The sequence below is a fragment of the Felis catus genome, chromosome D4 (assembly GCF_018350175.1).
Source record: "Felis catus isolate Fca126 chromosome D4, F.catus_Fca126_mat1.0, whole genome shotgun sequence".
NCBI classification, from domain to species: Eukaryota; Metazoa; Chordata; class Mammalia; order Carnivora; family Felidae; genus Felis; species Felis catus.
The window spans coordinates 40,317,497-40,338,198 of record NC_058380.1 but is presented as its reverse complement, the minus strand read 5'-3'; the positions used below and the strand labels follow the sequence as shown (position 1 = coordinate 40,338,198).

Sequence of the window (20,702 nt, the reverse complement as noted above, 5' to 3'; positions counted from 1 at the left end):
GGTGGGTGATGGGTATTGAGGAGGGCACCTTTTGGGATGAGCACTGGGGTTGTATGGAAACCAATTTGACAATAAATTTCATATATTGAAAAACAAAAGAAATCTATTCCCCCTTCTTGTTTATAATTTACGTGTGTCTCAAGGACCATTAGCCCAATGTCATTTCGCTAATAGTATGCATTTATTAAAAGGATGGTAAAATATATAATCCATCTATTAATAGTCATCTCTGGATGAGGAATTAGGTTGATTTAAGTCCTCCAAATATTTTAAAATTATTTTGCTCATCTATATATTTTGCCTCAAACATTTTTGTTTGAAATAAGAAAGAAAAGCTTTTAATAAAAGAAGCAAATAAATACAAATTATTTTTCTCTTGATGGCTGGGAAGAAAGAGGTACCACAGGCATGCAACCGGTTCTCCCTTTTACTGAGAGACTCTCTGTACAGAAAGAAGACTTGGTCACATCTCTTTGTAAACACATTAATGTCAGATTTCTTGGCAGACACACTAATGGCATTCTCTGATGGGAGAGTCCTTAATTGTGGAATATTTTTAGCATTGCAGAATATACCTGGCCTAAAATTGATCATGGCAAACAGACCAGGAATCTGGTTTTATGGGGTATGGCTTCCTGGAAGAAGTCACATAAGCTATTGTTGGGGGAGGTCATGGAGAAGGCATGACTGCTGGTTGACCCTCCAGCTGGCCCTGGGGCAATCAGAGGCTCATTGCTCCCTCCCCTGTCCTTGGAGTGTTGGTTCTGCTCACCGTTCCCAGAGCTGGAGCCATTTTAAGGACACAGCCTCAAGAGAGATCATCTGGCCTGAATATGTGACTGAACCCAATGAAGACCTCTGTAAAAACTTTAAAGACTGGCAGCCGAGTGTGGAGACCTACTCGTCTTGTCATCACTCAAGACAAGCCTTGTAAGCTAAGTTCCCCTTGCTTATTAAACCTGCCTTCTATCCATCTAGGGTGGTCGGCCTCTTTCTTCAGTCTCTCCTCACCCTCCATATACTAGGGCCAGCTTGAGAACCACAGCTATGTAACTATAGGAATAAAGAAGACGTTTTATGATAGAGATAGCTTTTTGTGTGTGAAGGCAATGATTGCATATGTTAAATATTGGCAAACGACACAAGAGAGGACTTTGCAAGCTGAATCACAGGTCCCGGATCCCTCCTTGATGTTCCGTAAAGCCTCAGAAAGGGTAATGTCTCTGATTCTGGTGAGTCTGATCTGAGTATCCAATCCTTTGTGTTATTTCAGAGGCAAAATAAGAAAAACAGCGTCTTTCTTAGGATCCCTTGTGAGTTTCAACCCTTTACTGAAATGGTCTTAGAAATCACTGAACTCTTTCCAGGTAAATAATAAGCAGTTAAATTCAGAAGAATCAGGGAGTGTCCACTCACCACCAGCACTGCTATTTATAACATAAATTAGGTGTATTTTATCAAACAATTGGGCAATGCAGCTTCAGGTCCTTACCCCCCCCCCCCCCCCCGAAAACCAGTTTGCTCTAATTTGGCAGTTCACTGAAATAGTTTTCTGGGAATTGATTTTTAGTGAATTGGACGGCTTCCAGGCGATATGATTAAAAAATAAAAATATTTACGCCCGTTCCTCTGGCATTTCCATGGTGCCTGAGTATAAAGAGAAATTATTGAGAATTGTGGGAAGTGAATACCCTTTTCCCCAATTATGAGAAATTTCATGTTTTTGATCTGTTATATGCCTTTTTTTTGATCCCACATAGTGAAAGATTTTACTTTATGTGTTAAACTTATACACCCATTGGAGAAAATATGAAAAAATAGAGAAAACAGATAGATAGATATATGTGTGTGGATATCTATCTATCTATCTATCTATCTATCTATCTATCTATCTATATCTCTCTCTCTATATATATATATCTATACATATCTGTATCTATATCTATCTATATATATATCTATCTCATTTTTGAGAGAGAGCATGAATGAGGGAGAGGCAGAGAGGGTGGGACACAGGATCCAAAGTGGGTTCTGTGCTGATGTGGGGCTTGAACTCTCAAGCCATGAGATCATGACTAGAACTGAAGTCTAATTGCTCAACTGACTGAGCGACCCAGGTGCCTCGAGAAAACATATATTTAAAGTTTTAACTGTAATTCCAGTTAGTTAACACGGTGTAATATTGGTTTCAGGAGTACGATGTAGTGATTCAACCCTTCCACACATCACCTGGTAGGTGTCCATCGCGACAGGTGCACTTCTTAATCCCCATCACCTGTTTAACCCATCCCCTCACCCACCTCCCTTCTAGTAACCATTGGTTTGTTCTGTATAATCAAGAGAGTCTGTTTTGGGGCTTGCCTCTCTCTCTTTTTCCCCCCATGCTCATTTGTTTTGTTTCTTAAATTCCACATATGAGTGAAATCATATGGTATTTGTCTTTCTCTGACTGGCTTATTTCGCTTAGCATAATACCCTCTAGCTCCATCTATGTTGTTGCAAATGGCAAGATTTCATTCTTTTTTTGTGGCTCAGTAATATTCCATTGTGTGTGTGTGTGTGTGTGTGTGTGTGTATGAATATATATAAACATATATATAAATATATATGTAAACATATATAAAAATATAAATATAAATACACACACACGTATACACACACCACCCCTTCTTTATTCATTCATCAGTCAGTGGACACTTGGGCTGCTTCCATATCTTGGCTATTGTAAATAATGCTGCTATAAACATAAAGGTGGAGGTGTCACTTTGAATTAGTGTTTTTGTATTCTTTAGGTAAATACCTAGTAGTGCCATTGCTGGGTCGTGGGTAGTTCTATTTTTAATTTTGTGAGGAACCTCCATCCTGTTTTCCACAGTGACTGCACCAGTTTGCATTCCCACCAACAGTGCAAGAGGGTTTTTCTCCACATCCTCACCAACATGGGTTTCTCGTGTTGTTGATTTTAGCCATTCTGACTGTGAGGTGATATTGCATGTAGTTTTTGTTGGTGGTGGTGGTGGTGGCTTTTATTTATTTATTTTGACATTGAGAGAGTGGGGCAAGAAGAGGAAAGAGAGAATCCCAAGCAGGCTCTGCACTATTAGCCCAGAGCCCAATGTGGGGCTTGAATTCACAAACCGTGAGATCATGATCTGAGCCCAAGAGTCAGGTGCTTGACTGACTGACCCACCCAGGTGCCTTCCCTCTTTTTTTTTACTGGCTGCTAGGACTTTATTTTCTACTGGGTGCAAGGCACACAGTTACAGGGTGTCAGGAAGGCTTTGCCACTTGGATGGTAGAGTGGGATTCTCTCAAATTCCTTTTTGGTGTTTTGCTGTTTTGATATTGTCTTTGTTTGTGGCAGCCTACTGAGTTTATAGGAGGGGCTCTGATGAGCTTAGCACCTCTTGAATCCTGGTGGTGGCCATTCAGGATTGGGGCCCGGTGTTGGCTTTGCCAGGCTGGCCATGAGGCTGCTTCTTCATGGCTTCTAGGACCAAGTCACAGGTGATTGTGTTCTGAAGGCCTGAGGAGATTCCAAGGGTTCTAGGGACTCAAACACTGTAACCATGAATAGGAGAGTGGACTTCCCAAAAAAGAAGCTTGCCCACCAGTGACCCATGGGGAGACTGGGGTGGTGAGGGGCAGATTCCCCAGTATACTCTGTACTCCCCAAGAACCGTTACTGGACATGGAACTCAGGCAGTACTGGTAACAGTCATGGGTGGCCATGAACAAGCCACTGGAGGGGATGGCTGTTTGTGGGCTGGTGGAAACCCTGGCAGTGACCCCTCACAGCCCTCAGTGCGCAATCATGAATGGGGGAGGGGACGCTAGGCCACAGAAACCATTTGCAGAGACTGTTGAAGACAGTTCCACGACTGAGGCAGGGGCAGGGTCCACATCGTAGTTTTGGTTTGTATTTCTCTGATGATGAGTGATGTTGAGCATCTTCTCATGTGTCTGTGGGCCCTCTGGATGTCTTCTTTGGAGATATGTCTGTTCATGTCTTCTGCCCATTTTTAATTGTAGTACTTGTTTTTGGGGTGTTGAATTGTATCAGTTTTTTCTGTATTTTGGATACTAACCGTTTATCAGACATGTCATTTGCAAATCTCCTATTCAGTAGGTTGCCTTTTAGTTTTGCTGATTATTTCCTTTGCTGTGTAGGACCTTTTTATTTTGATGAAGTCCCAGCAGTTTATTTTTGGTTTCAGTGCCCTTGCCTAAGGAGACATATCTAGAAAGTTGCTCCAGCCAGTGTCAGAGAAATTATTGCCTGTGTTGTCTTCTAGGATTTTTATGGTTTCAGGTCTCACAGTTAGGTCTTTAATATATTTTGAATTTCTTTTTGTGTGTGCTGTAAGAAAGTGGTCCAGTTTCATTCTTTTGCATGTAGCTGTCCAGTTGTTCCTGCACCATTTGTTAAAGAGACTGTCCTTTCCCATTGGATATTCATTCCTCCTTTGTTGAAGATTAATTGGCCATACAAATATGGGTTGATTTCTGGGTTTTTTAATTCTGTTCCATTGATCTGTTTCTTTTTGTGCCAGTACCTTACTGTTTTGATGACTACAGCTTTGTAATACATTTTGAAGTCTGGAATTGTGATGCTTTCAGCTTCACTTTTCTTTTTCAAGATTACTTGGGCTATTCGGGGGGTCTTTTGTGGATCCATACAAATTTTAGGATTGTTCTAGTTCTGTGAAAAAGGCTGATGGTGTTTTGATAGGGATTGCACTGAATGTGTAGATTGCTTTCGATAGTGTAGACATTTTAACAATATTTGTTCTTGAGATCCATGAGCCTGGACTGTTTTTCCATTTCTTTGTGTCATCTTCACAGAAAACCAACCAGTTTTAATACATTTTAGTACATTTTCTCCATCTTTTCTATATGTGCATAGGTTTTTCTCACATGTTTGTAAATCATTCTGAACATAGTTAAAAACATTTTACTATTCCATTTAGGTCAAATACTCACTTAAGTTTATTTAAAAAAAATTAAGCCTGATAGGGGCACCTGGGTGCCTCAGTTGGTTAAGTGCCTGACTCTTGATCTTGGCTCAGGTCATGATCTCACAGTTTGTGGGATTGAGCCCCACATCAGGCTCTGTGCTGGCAGTGTGGAACCTGCTTGGGATTCTCTGTCCTTCTCTTTTTCCACCCCTTCCCCCTTTCACCCCCCCCTCATAATAAGCACAAATAAAACTTGAAAAATTTAAGCCAGATATCTCTCTGAATCACCCAATTATTCAAATGGACAGAGTCATCAGAAACTCACCAAATTGCTTGTTTTGTTTCTGCCTGTTATACACTGGTTCTGTGAACATAATAGAGGGCTTAGAAGAGAGACAGCATTCCCTTTAGTTAGGGGTGACACTTTAATGAAATGTACAAAAGGAACCCGATTAAGAGATGTTAGCTCTCAGGTGCATTTACCTGTCCCTGGGTAAGTCATGTAATTTCCATGACAATTTCCCAGGTGTGATGACGTTGTGGCTATGGTATCACTATCGTCATTTCTAAGTGGAATAGCCAACAGCCATGGAAAGGCATTACCCCATGTTTCAGGGGCTTTCCATCCTATGTAAAATACTGCTCTCACCTATAGAATTCTGTGTGGAAGAATTGACAGTCGCCAATAACAAATGCATTGTATTCAAAAATATTTTTTGGTTAATTCAGTTTGGATTGGAACACATTTTCCCATGTAAATGATGTTAAATATAATGTTTCAATTTCCAGCCAGATGACTAAGAAAGAGTTCTAATAGTATTATGAGTTTTCATTTGCTTCTGTGTTATGATGAATCCTGTGTTCTACCTGGAATCCAAAAGTTCAGTGACACATCACGTATAAATAGCATATGCCAATTTTAGTCTTTAAATGCAAATCTTTCCTTTTCCTCTTCTGCCTCACTGTCCACACTCCAGCATAAAAGCAGAGAGGATTAATAATATCAAAAATAATATCCGCTAGCATTTATTGTAGGCATACTATGTTCTAGTCATTGCACTGAGCACATTCTGTGTATTTTATTATTTAACTCCCACTAGTTTTCCCATTTCATGCCTAGGACTAAGAAATTCAAGTGACTTGTCCAGAGAAAAAGAGCTGTTAAAAGGTGGAACCTGGCCTGAGGACTCCAAACCGTCTCCTGCCTACCCCCAGGAAGGACACCTTCTGCAGCCATATTGGCCAAATGTTGTTTCCTTGGTAAGAATCCCCTTACATACCTTCCTCCACCCTTGGACTAGCTCAGTTATCCCTGTTTAGGCTCTCACAGCCTTGAATTTAGAGTACTCGTGACTTTTATACTAGCATTTGTGTAGTTATGTAATTAATGTCTCCATGCTCCACTAGATGGTGAGTGCCGTGAGGAAAGGGACCATATCTGTCTTCACCTTTGTTCCCACGCCCGGAACATGGCCGGGTCTCTATTAATATATTTCGAACAAAAAAATGAAGTAGAAGTGAGAACATTACTTTTATGGGAGCAGAGAAGGAGGTGCATGTGTGGGCAGAATCCAGGCTTCGGTGTCTTGGGGGCAGGGTTGGGCCTCTAATATTGATGATCTAGGGGGGTAGCCACAGGTGCTGTAGCTCTTAATGCTGGGGGGCCCAGGATGGGATTAGGATCACTATTTTACCTGTCAGATCATTATGTCAACCTTCAGTCTCAATAATTGCCTTTGAGAGAATTTCCAAAGAGTCAAGAGGTTTGCCATCTGTACGGTAGTTTCTCACAGAGTTCTGTTTCCATAATCCATTGGTTCTTTAATTTTTTTTTATTTATTTACTTTACATTTGTTCAGCCTTATTGAGGTATAATTGACAAATAACAATATGTGAATTTAAGCTATACAGCATGTTGATTTGATACATGTATATACTGTGAAATGATTACCTCAGTGTTTTCTTTTTTTAATGTTTGATTTATTTTTGAGAGAGAGAGAGAAGGGAAGTGGGGAGGGGCAGACAGAGAAGGGACAGAGGATCTGAAGTTGGCTCCGTGCTGACAGCAGTGAGCCGGGTGTGGGCTTGAACTTGAACTCATAAACCTTGAGGTCATGACCTAAGCGGAAACCACCCAGGTGCCAACTCTCCCCCTCCCCCACCACCCCGTGTTCTTAATTGAGAGTCATTTGCCAAGGCCTTGATAATACCTCCAGGGGTATTGCCCTCGGTATTTCGTCTCATTCCTGCAAGTTCCCAGTGCAAACACTCTTCTACAGCGGGTCTCATCTCCTCACGGGACGCTGTCCTCCTTAGAGCTTTCCACACCCCCCTGCCTGCCTCCAAACCAGTTCCACTTCCCATGCTCCCTCCCTTTGCTAAACCCTAGTGACCCCGCAAGGCCCTGTAAGTACCTTCTCCACACAAAGCCTTTCCAGTCTGACCCTCCCGTACCCGTATCTGTATCTGCTAAGTCGGTGCCATGCCCTCCTCTTGCCTCCTTTTGGCAAAGAAATCTCGCCAGACGGCGGGACTGTCGCTTTTTCCTGACTCCCCCATCGTTCCCCACCCCCACCCCCTTGACGCTGGCTGTAGTACTGCTTGTTCTTCGGTAGGTGGCACCCTTCACAAACAGAATTCCGGCGGTTTTGTTGTTTTGCTCTACAGGATAGTGTCCCTAATGAGAGGCACAGATGCCCCGGAGCAGCTACCTCAGCTGATCTTGTTCACTAATTAGAAACATTTGCTTCCTTGGAGTCACAAAAATGTTCCCACTATTATTCTGTTTTGTGAGGGGAAACAATGTGGGTTGTTATTTAAGCGATTCCATTTTCCAGCCCTCATGTGCTTAGAAGACCAGAAGATACCAAAACAAAGCCCTTCTTGATTATTTTTTGTTTTCAGAGAATAAGGGAGAAATCATGATTCTTTTTCCAATTTTGGTATGGAATTTTTCTTCTCATAAGATGATGACAATATTGAAATTTTGTAGGGGGATCTTTATCATGAAAAACAATTAGAAGGGGAGAATGTTTTTAAAAACACAACGATAGACTGCTAATTGGAAAGAAAGACATCAAAAACTGGGCATATCATTTAGAATTCGTTCTCTTTAACAAAAATATTTGAAAATTGGTTGCTTTGTGAAATGGGGAAGTTTGGAACATACACAGGCACATTGGTACCTGGACTTTTCTGAAAGCATGATGCAACCATTGCACTTAAGACCACTCTCTCTGAGGTCGCGCCTGGATATTTGTTGCTACTCATTAAGGCATCTCACTTGGAAAATAGATGCACTGCCTTTTCTTGTAGTAACCTTCCAGAACTTTGAATCACCACTCTAAATTTTATTTCCCATGGGATTTTCCTTGGATCTTCCAACCCCTAAGATCACTTTGCCCTCCAACTATCTCCCTTTATTTGTACAAACCAAGTACAATATAAGGAGTTGAGATTAAAATGTAGCAAGCACAGGGGCGCCTGGGTGGCGCAGTCGGTTAAGCGTCCGACTTCAGCCAGGTTACGATCTCACGGTCCGTGAGTTCGAGCCCCGCGTCAGGCTCTGGGCTGATGGCTCAGAGCCTGGAGCCTGTTTCCGATTCTGTGTCTCCCTCTCTCTCCGCCCCTCCCCCCGTTCATGCTCTGTCTCTCTCTGTCCCAAAAATAAATAAAAACGTTGAAAAGAAGAAAAAAAAAATTAAAAAAAAAATAAAATGTAGCAAGCACATTGAAATGTGTACCTCTGAATATACATTGTGCTCTTCAGAGAAACTGTGGAAGGGTCTATTTATTTTAGTGATGATTCAGTGTCTGAAAACATTTTAACACTTCTCTTTGGGTTTTATTTCAGAGCCTTTTGTAATGGGATAAGCGCTGTTCTTTTTTTTTTTTAAATATTTATTTATTTATTTTGAGAGAGAGAGAGTGGGGGAGGGGCAGAGAGAGAGGGAGACAGAGAATCCGAAGCAGGCTCCCCCCACTGTTAGTGCAGAGCCCAACATGGGGCTTGAACTCACGAACCGTGAGAGCATGACTTGAGATGAAATCAAGAGTCGGACGCTTAACCGATTGAGACACCCCGGCGCCCCAAGATCAGCTCCGTCCTGAGGTCATTCCATGCATCCTGAGTTCTTAATTCTTTGTGCACCTTTGCATTCCTGTGCTGTCCAGGTGGTATTTATCCCATGAGCTTTGTATCACCCTAGGGGAAACAAACGCACTAATATCTCCTCTCCTCTCTCAGGACAGGTTTCTAATATTCTCTCACTTGCAAGTTCTGTATAGAAGACTCTACTCCATAGAGTGTCTTCAGGTCAGTGTCTGACCTGAAAGATAAGTAACTTCAGTGGTCTCTACACTGCCAGTGTGTCCAGTGGTGGCCTCTTCCATTTCTGTTGGAGTCCCTCATCTCTGACGTCAAACATGTTCAGGACTAGAAATGTGTTCTCTAATTTACATAAAAATACAGTGTCTTGTCATCTCTGTAATCTCCCTCCATTTTCAATTTTTTCATTCTTTATGAAGGCTTGCCATGTTTTATTACAGAGTGTTTGGACTAAGTGTCAATTATCATAGAGAATTTAGGTTATTCCCAATCTTTTCATAATTTCCTATATCCGCAAACTATTGTATTTCATTTATTTATTTTTAAGTGTTTATTTATTTAGAGAGGAAGAGAGAAAGTGCATGCATGCAAGTGGGGAGGGGCAGAGAGAGAGAGAGGAGAGAGAGAATCCCAAGAAGGCTCCTCACTGTCAGCATGGAGCCCAACATGGGGCTCAAGACCATGAACCTGTGAGATCATGACCTGAGCTGAAACCAAGAGACAGACACTTAACCAACTGAGCCACCTAGGCACCCCAGAACTATTTGTTATTGTGGTCACTCTCAACACCTCTTACATTAATTTCGTCTGTATCTATTGCTTTGGGATGATCGTAGAAACACATCCTTTGCAAATGTATTCGCTCACTTATGAATCAATAATTGGTTAGCAGGTTCCTTCATTCATTTCTTCATTCACTCAACTGCCATTGACTGAGCACATATTCGCTGCAGCCATTTATTACTGCACTGGTGACAACAGCAGGAACCAAGACACTAGATCTAATTCAGTCCCCAGGGAGCTTGCTGCCTGGTATGTTGCCACTTTGTAAGGGAATGGAAAATAAAATACGGTTCAGGAAGTGCCTGCTGTGTTACTTTCACTTTCAGCTACTTTCACTGATGGGATTTCATTTAATCCTCACACTGCGTTTTCAGGTTGGGCGTAATTAGAGTAATTTCTATTTTATTCCAGTGGCAAACATGGGGGGAGGTGGGATTTGAACCCAGAGGTTCAGCTGATCGGGCCACACCAATGTGGACATGACTATCTTGGCTTCAAAGATTGGCTGCCTCCATCATATTCAGTTCCCTTTTGTTAATCATCCTGCCATGTTTCAGCTCAGACTTTACGGTAACAAAAATAGAAACTGAGGGGGCGCCTGGGTTGCTTGGTCGGTTGAGTAGCTGACTCTTGATTTCTTGGTTGGTGAGATTGAGTCCCACATGGGGCTCTGTGCTAACAGCATACAGAGCCTGCTTGGGATTCTCTCTCTCTCTCTCTCTCTCTCTCTCTCTCTCTCTCTCTTTCTGTCTCTGTCTCTGCCTCTCTCCCACTCTTATACACATGTGCTCACTCTCTCTCTCAAAATAAATAAAATAAACTTTAAAAAATTATTAAAAAGATAGAAACTGAGAATAATATTAATAGCCAATCCTCATGGAGTATTTACTCTGTGCCACTCTTCTAAGTGATCAAAATTGGGGCGCCTGGGTGGCTCGGTTGGTTCAGTGTCCGACTCTTGATTTTGGCACAGTTCATAATCCCAGGGTTGTGGGATCGAGCCTCACATCAGGCTCTGTGCTGAGCACGGAGCCTGCCTGAGACTCTCTCTCCCCCTGTGTCCCTCTCCCCATTCACGCTTGCTCTCTCTCTAAAAAAAAAGAAAAAAAGAAAGAGAAAAGAGAAACCTTCAGAAAATGCTATGAAGGAGGTATTATCCTTATTTTATAGATGAGGAAACAGAAGCAGAGACAGCAAGAAGGTGGCTGAGTTGGGATTTGAGACCAGACCGAGTGTCAGGGTCTGTGGCGTGGACGACAACACCATGCTGTCACTGACCAGTTGAACCCCCACTATGAAACCAGCAGCATAGCTCCCTCATCCCGCAACACTTGACCGGATACGGCTGAGCGGTTCCTGTCCCTGTGTCCACATGCACGTGGGTCCTCCTGGAGCTGCTGCACATGAGGTACGGGCTTTGGCAGGGTCGCCCTGGAGCTTTCCACTTGGACCTCGCGCCGGCCACCGGCAACAAGTGACTGACATGGCTTCCCAGGGGCACGGCAGTATCAGAGTCACCAGGTCTCTTCTTTATGGTGAACTTGCCTTGATAATGCCTATAGCAGCGTGGTCTTTTCTGTAAATATGGAAGGAAGGATTTTAGAAGCCTGCTTGGCTTTGGGTTACAAAAATGCTTCGGCGTCTCCCAGTTTATTTAGAAGTACCTCCATCTGTGTGTACCAGCTTCCCACCTATTTTCCTTCTAGCTCGGGTTTGCTGGAGACTCGGCACGGGCCCACATGCTGGGCTTGCCAGTTGATTCTTTAATCCCCACTGCCTTTGGGTTACACACGCGACTCTTTGAACATAATTTGATTTTTTTTTTTAAAGTAACTGCATTATTTTTAAACAAAGACTTTTTTTTTTTTTTTAAATCACAGTTTATTTTATGGACTACAAGTGGCAGACCTTCAAGCCTGGGGGGGGCTATTTCAACAATGAATATATGTTTATGAAGATGCAGCTGGACAGCCATGGCATAGACAGCCTTAGCTGTAAGAAGTCTCTAATACAGCAAGATCCTTTTATATCCGAGCAGTCTTGTAGTATAGGTAAATTGCTTTTGGAGTCAGTTTTGGCAGGAACATAATCTGTTGCTCGAAGTCATGCCATGGACGAGAACCTTCTGGGCCTTTTTGCTTAGCTCGCACGACGCAATTTACACTTCCCCGTCCTAGTCAAGATGAAAGTGGACGTTCAATTAAAATGTTGTGCAACTACTGACCAAAAAAGCCAGAGGACAACAGTTAAAAAGAAGAGATCCCTCCCAATTAGACACTGTGTGTGTGTGTGCGCGCGTGTGTGTACATGCATGTGTTTGTACGTGTGTTTGCGTGGTTAAAACAGATCATACATTAGCTTTCTGTCAGAGGAACTTTCCTCGAACTTGTCCCTTGGTTCGGGCCAGTGCAGATGTTTCTCTGTGACCTGTCTGAAGGGCTCTTGACCCCAGGACTTGCTGAGGGCGAGGAGCACATTTGTTGAGAGTGGTTGCGTCTACGCTGGGGAAGAGAACCAAAGACTCGTCTCTCTGTGGGAAGAAATGGTGTGCAGAAAACAAAAACAATATATTGTTTTAGTGCTCTCCAGTTTCCTTCTCACAAAGGGGTTGGTAAAAACTCTGAGCCAGGCGTGTCTAGAAAGCGTTTTGCTCTGTCACGCCTGTGTTCCCTTTTTTCTAGTTGTTCTTACTCTGCTGGTCCTGCTTGGCTTCAGGTGACTGAGGGACGTCACTTTCTTGTGTCACAGGCCATATTGCTATTTGTTGGGAAATTCTCTTTCTTTACGTCTATACTGGCTCTGAGACCTTTGTTTAGTTTTATTAGTTTTGACTTTATCATTAAGTCTTGTATCAAAGTACTATAATACTTATACACGTGTAAACGTAATACAATAGGACTAGGAAGTAATAAGGAAAAGTCACTTCTCGTTCCTTCCACCCTCTGTTTCAGCCCTCCCTGAAAGTGATCCTGTTAAGCTCTTTTAGTTGCTGCTTGTACTATTTATTATAGTATTTCTTTTTTTTTAAGTTTATTTATTTATTTTGAGAGAAAGAGAGAGAGAATCCCAAGTAGGATCCATGCTGTCAGCACAGAGCCAGACGCGGGGTTCAAAACTCCCAAACCGTGAGATCACAACCTGAGCTGAAATCACTAACATCCAAGTGCCCCATTATTTATTATAGCATTTCTTTTTTTTTTTTGATTTAACTTTATTTTTTATTTTTTAAAATTTACATCCAAATTAGTTAGTATATAGTGAGCAATGATTTCAGTAGATTCCTTAATGCCCTTTACCCATTTAGCCCTTCCTTCCTCCCACAACCCCTCCAGCAACCCTCAGTTTGTTCTCCATATTTATGAGTCTCTTTTGTTTTGTCCCCCTCCCTGTTTTTATGTTATTTTTGCTTCCCTTCCCTTATGTTCATGTGTTTTGTCTCTTAAAGTCCTCATCTGAGTGAAGTCATATGATTTTTGTCTTTCTCTAATTTCACTTAGCATAATACCCTCCAGTTCCATCCACGTAGTTGCAAATAGCAAGATTTCATTCTTTTTGATTGCTGAGTAATACTCCATTGTATATATATACCACATTTTCTTTATCCATTCACCCATCGATGGACATTTGAGCTCTTTCCATACTTTGGCTACTGTTGATAGTGCTGCTATAAACATGGGGGTGCACGTGTCCCTTCGAAACAGCACACCTGTATCCCGTGGATAAATGCCTAGTAGTGCAATTGCTGGGTTGTAGGGTAGTTCTATTGTTAGTTTTTTGAGAAATCTCCACACTGTTTTCCAGAGTGGCTGCACCAGTTTGCATTTCCACCGACAATGCAAAAGGGATCCTTTCTCCGCATCCTCACCAACATCTGTTGTTGCCTGAGTTGTTAATGTTAGCCATTCTGACAGGTGTTAGGTGGTATCTCATGGTGGTTTTGATTTGTCTTTCCCTGATGATGAGTGATGTGGAGCATTTTTCATGTGTTGGTTGGCCTTCTGGATGTCTTCTTTGGAGAAGTGTCTATTCATGTCTTTTGCCCATTTCTTCACTGGATTATTTGTTTTTTGGGTGTTGAGTTTGATAAGTTCTTTATAGATTTTGGATACTAACCCTTTATCTGATATGTCGTTTGCAAGTATCTTCTCCCATTCCGTCAGTTGCCTTTTAGTTCTGCTGATTGTTTCCTTCGCTGTGCAGAAGCTTTTTATTTTGATGAGGTCCCAGCAGTTCATCTTTGCTTTTGTTTCCCTTGCCTCCGGAGACGTGTTGAGTAAGAAATTGCTGTGGCCAAGATCAAAGAGGTTTTTGCCTGCTTTCTCCTTGAGGATTTTGATGGCTTCCTGTCTTACATTGAGGTCTTTCATCCACTTCGAGTTTGTTTTTGTGTATGGTGTAAGAAAGTGGTCCAGGTTCATTCTTCTGCATGTCGCTGTCCAGTTTTCCCAGTACCACTTGCTGAAGAGACTGTCTTTATTCCATTGGATGTTCTTTCCTGCTTTGTCAAAGATTAGTTGGCCATACGTTTGTGGGTCCACTTTTGGATTCTCTATTCTGTACCATTGATCTGAGTGTCTGTTCTTGTGCCAATACCATACTGTCTTGATGATTACAGCTTTGTCTTGATGATTTGTCTTGATGATTACAGCTTGAAGTCTGGGATTGTGATGCCTCCTGCTTTGGTTTTCTTTTTCAAGATTGCTTTGGCTATTCGGGGTCTTTTCTGGTTCCGTACAAATTTTAGGATTATTTGTTCTAGCTCTGTGAAGAATGCTGGTGTTACTTTGATAGGGATCGCATTGAATATGTAGATTGCTTTGGGTAGTATCAACATTTTAACAGTATTTGTTCTTCCTATCCAGGAGCATGGAATTTTTTTTCCATTTCTTTGTGTCTTCTTCAATTTCTCTCATCAGCTTTCTGTAGTTTTCAGTGTATAGATTTTTCACCTCTTTGGTTAGGTTTATTCCTAGGTATTTTATAGTTTTTGGTGTATCATAGTATTTCTAACTAATATGCTTATGCTGATTATCTGTACTTGTTCCCAATTGTAGACATTTTTCATTCATTGTGGATGAGGCTTTCGCTGTCTTTCTTCCTCACCCCATCTCTGCCCTCACTGCTTATTCTTCTCCTGTCTCCACCCTCATACTCTAGTTGTGCCCACAGTTTTGGTGAAATCATTGCTTAGCATTTGCAGCATCATGACCATATAAGTTGTTCACTGCAGATGCAAGTAATGTGCGACGATTGCATTTCCTCTCTTGTATAACTTTTTAATCTTGATGTTGGCAATTGCCTTATCTTTTCGTTTGCTTCGTTTACTATATGTGCATTAACAATTTGTTTTCCAGATGCTTCAATAGATTTGTCAAACATCTTTCAATAATTTTTTAAGCATGTAAAACAGTTGAAAAAAATCTGTGGGTTCCATTCCTTCACCCCCATCTTCCTTCATCTTCCTCTGGCCCCTCGCCCACCCTGGAGACTTTGCCCTCTGGGCCTGTAGCACAGGAATCAGTGTGGGACTTCTCAGGTCTTGGGCCAATTATTTTGCAGATTCCTTGTCTTTCCTGTCTATATCTTGGTTTTCTGAAGCACAGCCTTGCATGAGAAGCATGTTTTTGAATTCTTGGGCAGTCTGAAAATGTCTTTATTGTATGCCACCTTGATTAATTAATAGCGTTGCAGGGTATAGCATTCTGTTCACATCTGTCAGGATTTTGAGGCCTTGTTTACTGTCTTTTATAATGTAGCTTTTTTTTCCTCCAGCTTTATTGAGGTATAATTGACAAAATTGCAAGATACTTAAAGCGATAGGTTTTTCATCAAGAAGACCCATGTCCTGGCGTGCTTGGGTGGCTCAGTAGGTTAAATGTCTGATTCTTGACTTCAGCTTGGGTCATGATCTCACGGTTTGCGGGTTTGAGCCCCACATTAGGTGCTGCGCTGGCAGTGGGGAGCTTCTTGGGATTCTGTCTCCCTCTCTCTCTGCCCTTCCCCTACTTGCTCTATCTCTCTCTCTCAAAATAAATAAAAATAAACTTAAAAAAAAAGATCCACATCCTTCAGTTTTGGAAAATTGTTTTGTTTCCTTAGCAATTTCCTTTCCTGTTGTTCTTTTCTGTTTTCTCTGTCTGGATCTTCTGTTAATTGGATCATGGATGTCCATTCTAATTTTAAATTAGAATTAGGCATCCTAATTTTCTTTCTTTTTTCTTTTTAAAAAAATTATTTATTTTTTAATTTACATCCAAGTTATATATATATAGTGTGTGTGTGTGTGTGTGTGTGTATACACACACATATATGTATGTATGTGTATATACGTGTGTATGTATATGTATATATGTATACATATATATGTATATATACATACATATATATAGTGTTATATAGTGCAATAATGATTTCAGGAGTAGGATCCAGTGATGATCCCCTACATATAACACCCAGTGCTCATCCCAGCAAGTGTCCTCCTTAATTCCCCTGCCCATTTAGCCCACATCCCCACCAACAAACCCTCAAGCAACCCTCAGTTTGTTCCCTATACTTAACAGTCTCCTATATTTTATCTCCCTCCCTATTTTTATATTATTTTTGCTTCCCTTCCCTTATGTTCATAGTTTGTATCTTAAATTCCACATATGAGTGAAGTCATATGATATTTGTCTTTCTCTGACTAATTTTACTTAGCATAATACCCTCCAGTTCCATCCGTGTTGTTGCAAATGGCAAGATTTCATTCTTTTTGATTGCCAGCCAATATTCCATTGTATATATACACCACATCTTCTTTATCCATTCATCCATCGATGGACATTTGGGCTCTTTCCATACTTTGGCTATTGTTGATAGTGCTGCTATAAACATGGGGGAGCATGTGCCCCTTCAAAACAGCATACTTGTGTCCTTTGGATGAATACTTAGCAGTAAAATTGCTGGGTCGTAGGATAGTTCTATTTTTAATTTTTTGAGGAACCTCCATACTCTTTTCTAGAGTGGCTGCATCAGTTTGCATTCCCACCAGCAATGCTAAAGGAATCCTCTTTCTCTGCATCCTCACCAACATCTGTCATTACCTGAGTTGTTAATGTTAGCCATTCTGACTGGTGCGAGGTGGTATCTCATTGTTTTTTTGATTTGTATTTGCCTGATGATGAGTGATGTTGAGCATTTTTTCATGTTAGCCATCTGGATGTCTTCTTTGGAGAAGTGTCTATTCATGTCTTTTGTCCATTTCTTCCCTGGATTATTTGTTTTTTGGGTGTTGAGTTTGAGAAGTTCTTTATAGACTGTAGATACTAACCCTTTATCTGATATGTTGTTTGCAAATATCTTCTCCCATTCCATCAGTTGCCTTTTAGTTTTGCTGATTGTTTCCTTCACTGTGCACAAGCTTTTTATTTTCATGAGGTCCCAATAGTTCATTTTTCCTTTTGCTTCCTTTGTTTCCAGAGATATGTTGAGTAAGAAGTTCCTGCTGGCAAGGTCAAAGAGGTTTTTGCCTGCTTTCTCCTCGATGATTTTGATGGATTCCTATCTTACATTTAGGTCTTTCATCCATTTTGAGTGTATTTTTGTGTATGGTGTAAGAAAGTGACCCAGGTTCATTCTTTTGCATGTCACTGTCTGGTTTTCCTAGTACCATTTGCCAAAGAGACTATCTTTATTCCATTGGATACTCTTTCCTGCTTTGTCAAATATTAGTTGGCCATATGTTTGTGGGGTACATTTCTGGGTTCTCTATTCTGTTCCATTGATCTATGTGTCTATTTTTTGTGCCAGAAACATACTGTCTTGATGATTAAAGCTTTGCAATATATCTTAAAGTCCAGGATTGTGATGCCTCCAGTTTGGTTTTCTTTTTCAGGATTGCTTTGGCTATTTGGGTCTTTTCTAGTTCCATACAAATTTTACGATTGTTTGTTCTAGTTCTGTGAAGAATGCTAGTGTTATTTTGATAGAGATTGTATTGCATACGTAGATTGCTTTGGGTACTATTGACATTTTGACAAGATTTGTTCTTCCAATCCAGGAACATGGAATATTTTTCCATTTTTTGCTGTCTTCTTCAGTTTCTTTCATAAGCTTTCTATAGTTTGCAATGTATAGATTTTTCACTTCTTTCACTTCTTAGGTTTATTCCTAGGTATTTTCTGGGTTTTGGTGCAATTGTAAATGGGGTTGATTTCTTGATTTCTCTTTCTGCTGCTTCATTATTGGTATATAGAAATGCAACTGATTTCTGTGCATTGATTTTAATATCCTGCGATTTTACTGAATTCATGGATCAGTTCTAGCAGTTTTTTGGTGGAGTCTTTTGGGTTTTCCATATAGACTATCATATTGTCTGCGAAGAATGAAAGTTGGACCTTCTTCTTGCCAGTTTGGATGCCTTTTACATGTTTGTGTTGTGTGATTGCTCAGGCTAAGATTTCCAATCCTACGTTGAATAACAGTGGCAAGAGTGGACATCCCTGTCTTGTTCCTGACCTTAGGGGGAAAGCTCTCAGTTTTTCCCCATTGAGGATGATACTAGCAGTGAGTCTTTTGTATATGGCTTTTATGATCTTGAGGTATGATCCTGCTATCCCTACTTTCTTGAGGGTTTTTATCAAGAAAGGATGATATATTTTGTCAAATGATTTCTCTGCATCTATTGAGAGGGTCATGTGGTTCTTTTCCTTTTATTGATGTGATGTATCACATTCATTGATTTGTGGGTATTGAACCAACCCTGCATCCCAGGTATAAATCCCACTTGATCTTTTAATAGGTGAATAATTCTTTTAATATATTGTTGGATCTGGTTGGCTAGTATCTTGTTTAGAATTTTTGCATCCATGTTCATCAGAGAAATTGGTCTATAGTTCTCCTTTATAGTGGGTTCTTTGTTTGGTTTTGGAATCAAGGTAATGCTGGCCTCATAGAATGAGTTTGGTAGTTTTCCTTCTATTTCTATTTTTTGGAACAGCTTCAAAAGAATAGGTGTTAACTCTTCTTTAAATGTTTGGTAGAATTTCCCTGGAAAGCTATCTGGCCTTGGACTCTTGATTTTTGGGGAGAGTTTTGATTACTAATTTGATTTCTTTCCCGGTTATGGGTTTGTTCAAACTTTCTATTTCTTCATGTTTCAGTCTTGGTAGTTTATATGTTTCTAGGGATTTGTCCATTTCTTCTGGATTGCCCATTTTATTGGCATATAATTGCTCATAGCATTCTCTTATTATTGGTTGTATTTCTACAGTGTTGGTTGTGATCTCTCCTCTTTCATTATTGATTTTATTTACTTGGGTCCTTTCCTTTTTCTTCTTGATCAAACTGGCTAAGGGTTTATCAATTTTGTTAATTCTTTCAAAGAATCAGTTCCTGGTTTCATTGTTCTGTTCTACTGTTCTGTTTTTATTTTTTATTTTGATAGCATTGATTTCTGCTCTAATCTTTTTATTTCCCATCTTCAGCTGGCTTGGGGTTTTATTTGCTGTTCTTTTTCCAGCTCTTTAAGATGAAGGGTTAGGTTGTGCATCTGAGACCTTTCTTCCTTCTCTAGAAAAGCCTGGATTGGGGCGCCTGGGTGGTGCAGTCGGTTAAGCGTCCGACTTCAGCCAGGTCACGATCTCGCGGTCTGTGAGTTTGAGCCCCGCGTCAGGCTCTGGGCTGAAGGCTCAGAGCCTGGAGCCTGATTCCGATTCTGTGTCTCCCTCTCTCTCTGCCCCTCCCCCATTCATGCTCTGTCTCTCTCTGTCCCAAAAATAAATAAACGTTGAAAAAAAATTAAAAAAAAAAAAAGAAAAGCCTGGATTGTTATACACTTCCCTGTTATGACCACCTTTACTGCATCCCAAAAGTTTTGGGCTGTGGTGCTATCATTTTCATTTGCTTCTATGTACTTTTTAATTTCTTCTTTAACTTTTTGGTTAAACCATTCGTTCTTTGGTAGATTGTTTTTTAATCTCCAAGTATTTGTTGTCTTTCTAAATTTTTTCCTGTGGTTGATTTTGAGTTTCATAGCATTGTGGTCTGAAAATGTGCACGGTATGATCTTGATCTTTTTGTACTTGCTGAGGGCTGATTTGTGTCCCAGTATGTGGTCTATTCTGGAGAACGTTCCATGTGCACTTGAGAAGAATGTGTGTTCTGCTGCTTTAGGATGAAATGTTCAGCATATATCTGTTAAGTCCATCTGGTCCAGTGTGTCATTCAAAGCCATTGTTTCCTTGTTGACTTTCTGCTTAGATGATCTGTCCATTGCTGTAAGTGGGGTGTTGAATTCTCCTACTATTATGGTATTATTATCAATGTGTTTCTTTATGTTTGTGATTAATTGATTTATATATTTGAGTGTTCATGTTGGGGGCATAAATGTTTACAATTGTTAGATCTTCTTGGTGGATAGAACGCTTAATTATGATATAATGCCCTTCTTCATCTCTTGTTACATCCTTATTTTAAAACCTAGATTTTCTGATGTAAGTATGGCTACTCTGGCTTTCTTTTGGTGGCCGTTAGATCATAGATGGTTCTCCATCCCCTTACTTTCAATATGAAGGTGTTTTTAGGCCTAAAATGGATCTCTTGTAAACAGCATATAGATGGTGGATCTTGTTTTCTTTTCCTTTCTGTTATCCTATATCTTTTTTTTTGAAGCATTGAGTCCATTGACATTTAGAGTGAGCACTGAAAGATATGAATTTATTGCCATTATGTTGCTTGTAGTGTTGGGTTTCTGGTAGTGTTCTCTAGTCCTTTCTAGTCTCTGTTGCTTTTGGTATTTTTGTTTTGTTTTGCCTTTTCTCCCTTCAGAGAGTCCCCCCCTAATTTTCTTGCAGGGCTGGTTTAGTGGTCGCAAA

At 40.6% G+C, this 20,702-nt stretch overlaps 1 protein-coding gene across 3 annotated transcripts in view; it reads left to right on the top strand.

The window, feature by feature from the left end:
- FREM1 (FRAS1 related extracellular matrix 1) overlaps positions 1 to 20,702 on the top strand; it is a 313,656-nt gene that overhangs the window by 27,418 nt on the left and 265,536 nt on the right. For all 3 annotated transcript variants that reach the window (XM_045043745.1, XM_045043744.1, XM_045043746.1), the window contains exons 3-4: positions 6,079 to 6,218; positions 11,020 to 11,257. The gene's annotated coding sequence lies outside the window, so the exon portion shown is untranslated. The remainder of the gene's footprint in view (positions 1 to 6,078; positions 6,219 to 11,019; positions 11,258 to 20,702) is intronic.